A 5,897-nucleotide genomic window follows, 5' to 3' on the forward strand; every position below is an offset into this window, starting at 1 on the left:
CCTCACGCCCGGTTGGGGCCCGCAGTGGACGGCGACGAGTGTATCGGTTCCACGTTGTAAATCGCGAACACTCCGACCCGACTCTCCGCCATCGACAGGCATTCCAGCAGCTTGGAAGAGCCGTTCGCTTTTTGTTACTTATTCCTTCGTTCGTTTTAAACGGGTTATTATCTTTAAGAATCCTCTCTGTCGAAGCACAGTGCTCTCAATTATTCGTAAAGTACTAAAAATACGTTGCGGCTTGAAATTTCGATGTATCAATTATTATCGCAGTACAATCGAATTGTTTACGTTTATTTAACGTAAAAGCGAATAATAATACATGAGAAGTGATACAATTTAAATATAGGTTCTCCCCTGCTAAACAAAACGTGACAGTACGTTTAAATAGCGTGCTTTTTTTTTTTTTGTTACACTCTAATGCAATTCTGCATAAATAATGTATTCCCCTAAATAAGGGGAGAACGATAAATAAAAAAGGTGAAAAAACGTTTGCAGCGAACACAACGCCTATCACAGCAACGGATTGCCAATTTAACGCACGCAAGTCTGGAGCGTTACGCTCGTCTCTTTCGAAATCCGGAGCAACAAAACGACAGTAAGCAGAGTCTATTGGAGAAGCAATCTTTAACTGCGCGCCACGATCGAAAACGGAGGGGGGAAGGGGGGGGGGTGAAAAAAAAATTTCAATCCAACCGCAATCTCATATCCCTTTCGCGTTTCGTTATTGGATCGCGCTACGGACTGATTAATGAAATTGTTTTTACTTAAGGAAATTGTGTAATGAACATTTCAATCTCTAAGCTCACGTAAGCTTTTAGGATGGGTGGTAGCCTGATGTTTGACCTAATTCGAGTTTCAACCTGTCGTAAACTCGATTTCCTTTATGCGCCTGCATAATGGCGTGTTAGGAGCGTAAAGCCGGCTACTTTAGTCTCGAAAAATGGTTATTGTATATATATTTATCGTGGAACGGCTCCAAGTGGAGCGTTGGAACGTCGAAAGGATTTTCACGTCTACGATCGTGACAGCGACGAGAGAGGCGCGGATTTAACTCTTAAGTGCTCGAGCAAACGCGGGCGATACCAATGTGTCAAATCTTTCTTAAAATTTGCGCCATATTATCGCAAAAAGCAGAGATCTAACGAATGTATGTATAAGCACAACGAGCAATATATGATAAGATGAAAATAAAACGACATTCGCCCACAATTGGGATGCGACTATTGTATCTATCACGTTCCAATTTGTTACGAATTGTATCTATCGCGCTATGAATATTATAATTTACGCACCAACATCTGTGGAGTATCACATGGATATTTTATTTGTTATATTAGATTTATTTGAGCTCCCTTTCTCTCATTAATATTACTATTCAGTTAAATTATTAACAAGGTGAATTGAATATTTCTTACATAATGTATCATACATGTATGACGTCAGATCAGAGACTCTATTCTGTATGTCTACCAATAGTTCTCGATATCGTTATGTGTCGTTGCGCATATATTTTGTATGATGAAAAGTGTTTGCGCAACGACATACAACACACTGAAAATTATCGGTAAGGTGACAATCAATATCACACATGTAATCTATAATATGCTAAATTAGTGCTGGGATTTACTTGCACATTTCGGCGAATTTTCAGCTTGGTTCCTGTCCATTACTACCGATCGGCATTTATGCTAGGCGCGAATTGGTGCAAAGCACTGCTAAACTGTTTGAATATAAAAAATAATCGTGAAAATTATAGTGTATCCGATGTACGTCAAGTAGCGCTTTTCTCATTTCCTTTGTTCCATATCGGAAAGTGCCATGATGAGTGGCATACCTGAGAAAAAGTAAAATTTATACTTATATATAACAGTTTTTATTTATTTCTAATAAATTGAAACAACATACTTCGATTGTAAAGCCTAATCAATTTTAAAAACTGATATGATCGAAGTTAAACACTACAAATGCTTCGGAAAGTATTCGATAAACAAATTGAAAGAAAGAATGTCATTAATTGATCAATGAAAAAAAAAAATGTTTAAAGCATTTGTAGCATCAAGAGTGGAGCGTAGTCTAAATTTGCTTCGGCGCTTATTTGATATGAAAAGTGAGTACGCGATTGTGCACTTGAAAGATTGTTTTGCGACGCGGAACGCGAAGAAAAACGGTGATAAACGTGTGCAAACTGCAATCCAAATGGTCCCGAGTAATACAATTGAAAGACGCGATGGAGGTGTACCACGCCCTTGTCGCCACGGCCAGCCAATCCCCGCTGTCGCCTATGTCGCTCTGTGGTGGGGACAGAGGACAGCGACATTCTGAGTCGTGGAGGACGGAAGCGCAGCATGGCGAGGAAATCCAATACACGTGTCTCCGCTCTTAATTCGGGGGAAGTGCCTAACGTGCGTCGCGAGCTGATTCGCTGTGGAGGGGGAAGCAGGTGACACTTTGCGTGACCTATCGTCGCACTGTTGCGTAGTAAGGAAGCCGGTATTATCACAAGCTGTAATCACAGTTGGTAAAAGCTGTAATTTCTCGATTGGAGCAGGATAATTATTTAACTTTCTTTCGAGTAGAATCTTTTCTCCGTGATTCATATACTTTTGCGCCACTTGGAGCGTGGCACTAAATAATGCTGTGATATTGGAACATTTGCAATTACAATGTAGATTTGAATAAAAAGTTGACCCACGTTTCTAAATTTCTAATATATTTATTCAAAAATTGGTGTTTAGTATATTATGTATTTATATATTTATATATATTTTTTTGTAGGATGGGAATTTTAAGAGACCTATGCTCTTTTCTTACGAAAATTGTTTAAATTAAACATGTAATGTTCTTACTGATTTATATTTAAGAAATATACAGATAAATGTATATGTAGAAAATATTTACATTTTGTTTACGTATATAGGATCGATACATATCTTGTTATAATAGAGTGATAAAGCTTTAAATTACGATTTTAAGCGACCTACATTTGTCAGAATTTATGATAGAATTTATAATATTATATATGTCGTATAATACGTGGAAAACGTTTGAACAATTAGAAAATATACAGAAATATATATTCAAACATATGTATTAAAATACATTAAAATACGAAAACATATATGCACTGTAGACTAATATTAACTTTGTGTTGAATCGATTACTGCTCTTGCGGAAGGATTAGTCTCAGAGTGCCAAATAAACAGAGTTCATTCACTCTTTCTTGCCTTTCTCTTTCTTTGAGTCTCTGAATCGTTAATTTCTTCGACCTTATGTTTGGTCTATTACATGTTACATACATATATATTGTTTATTCCACTTGACTTTCCGATTCTTAGATCCGACTTAAAGACATTTGACGAAGCGACAATAAGAGAAGAACCAGGCCCTCGTCGAGAGCCCCACCCACGAAGGGCGGTGACGGCGATCCGTGTCGCAGACTGCGGAGGGAAAAGTTCCCGACGACGACCAACGTCTGGTCTGATCCCGTTGGCGACATCAAAACATCGTAGGGAAAGGGACAGCAGCGTGTACGCGCTCGGGGGAGGGCACGAGGATGTTGGACGGGGGGTGAGCAGGTGAGGGACGACGCGCGGGGGAGTCGGGCGTCGTCGAGTGACAAACTCGGAGAGGAGTTGTCACCGTGCTCTCGGCGAATCAGGGACCCCGGATAGACGCAAAGAGGAGGAAAGAGAAAGAGAGAGAGAGAGAGAGAGCGAAAGAGAGAGAGTGAGAAAGAGAGAGGGGAACGCGAGGACGTCAAAGCGCAAGCGCTCGCGACCCGCTGGACACGCGGGCGACACATCGATCCACGGTTCCACAACCTCCACCCCTCGCCCGCGTCTCGCCACTCTCCTCACTTCCTCCCCCTCTTTCTTCTCCTCTTCTTCCTTTTCCTTCCTAGACCACCTCCCTCACCCCATCCTCGCGCTTCTCCTTCGGGAACCCCTCGCCCTTTGTCCCTCCATCCGCCATCGTCTCCATCTACCACCCCCACATCCACCTCCGTCTCCTTTCCTTGATTAAACCGCGCTCGCTGCCGCCGCTGCGTTGTTGCTCGTGAAAGTATCAGACCGCTCTCTCGAGGTGGCAAGGGGGATTTCGTGTTACGTTCCAGAGAGGGATGAGAGAGGGTACGGAGGTTGCACAGCTTGGCGCATTGCTAAGGATTAATAAGGTGATTTTTGGAGAATTTTCTTGTTGCTGTTATCGATAAGCGCGACGTTGTCATTCGATGATTATCTAAAAATTCAACCGATAATTACATGCATTATCCGCATCTTATTTATATTACAAGTTTTTTTTGCTTCCTTATAATAGTTTATAAAATAATAAATGAAGAGTATCGGCATTTAAAAGATTCCTCTATCAACTGTCAAAGATGTGAAAGTCTCGATAAAAATAGGAACCCGAATCATAATTACGTATTGGATTCGTATTTCCCGAGAGCTAGGAAGGAACTAACATCGTCGCTAAGACTTTACGGCTAAAGGCGAAATTACGACTTTTCGAGACGTACGGAAGTCAGCTTGGGACATAATCGCTCAAACAGAAGTAAAAATCAGTCGGGGATCGATCGTAGCGCGATTATACCTTCAAGACCAAGCCGAGAGACCCTCGAGAGGATATCGATCTTGATCTTCGCAGGACGAAAACCGAGGGAGCACATCCGGACGCTTCTCGCGCAATGTCCGTCGTATCCGTACCTAGAGTATCGATTCCCTCTCGCACCTCCGCCTTGGAGGAGCTCGTAGTTGGCGGCACGGAGAGGGTGGGCACTGGCCGACAGGCTTACTCGCGTCTCACGGACGACAAGAGGGTGATATATTACTACGAACTACCCACTGGGACCCCACGCCACCGCCAGCGCCACTACCACCTCCCCGCGTACCCTCCGCTCCCCCCCCCAACCTTTCTCTCCGTCGCTCTTCCTTCGTCTTCTTTCCTACAACCCACCGGTCCCCCTTTCCTTCCGCAACCCGGTGGCGGCTCTTCAAACTACCCTTTCCCTTCCTCTTCCTATTCCTCTTTCTCTCCCGTCGTCTCCACCCCTCGTCCCCATCGTGCCCGTCCTGCGAGCTTTATTCGAAGGAAGATCCATCTCCATAATGGCCCCCACGCCCATAGACTTCTCACACGCTCTATCCGCATTGTATATACGCCGTCCTGGAAACTCACGAGCTCGACGACCACACGTACGTACGTAAATAATATGTATACATATAGAGGTATGTACCGGCTGTCTCAGGAATCGAGCATGTTCTTTCGACTCGGCGTGCCCCTCGGCAAGGTTTGCGGTGGATTTTCAGTGGCGAAATGTTATAGATTAAGTAGGAGCTAGATATTTTCGCGCGGACATGTGGCTACGGCGAATACCAATATTTGATTTCTCGCTCGTTATACTCTTAATATTGTGCGATAAATGTTACATCCAAAGAAAGAATAATTCAGATATCAATGCGATACTTATATCTTCGTATGCATCTGATTTCCAACGTTAATTATTAATTATTAACATATAAAAATAAGTATTGCATTAAAATCTGAATTATTTTTTATTAACTTATTAATTGACACTTCTTCTTCTTTCTCTTAGGTTAGGCCTCTGGTCGGTGCCTCTCGTATGCTTGTAGAGTGCACGCTGATTATTCAATTGCCACAAGCATATGGGACTACTTCAACATTTTCGCCGTTATAATTATAATTATATACAGTCATTATAAACATATTTTAACAGCTTGTAATGTAATTGTACATAGTCATTGATAATATTGAAATATCCCCTATGTTCATATAGAGAATCACACAAGATGCAAACACATTAATATTTCATTGAAATCTGGAAATGTATTCTTGGAGAAACGAATTTATTCATTAAAGTTGAAGTCCATGTGAAA

This window comes from Trachymyrmex septentrionalis, unplaced genomic scaffold (genome assembly GCF_001594115.1).
Source record: "Trachymyrmex septentrionalis isolate Tsep2-gDNA-1 unplaced genomic scaffold, Tsep1.0 scaffold36, whole genome shotgun sequence".
NCBI lineage: Eukaryota > Metazoa > Arthropoda > Insecta > Hymenoptera > Formicidae > Trachymyrmex > Trachymyrmex septentrionalis.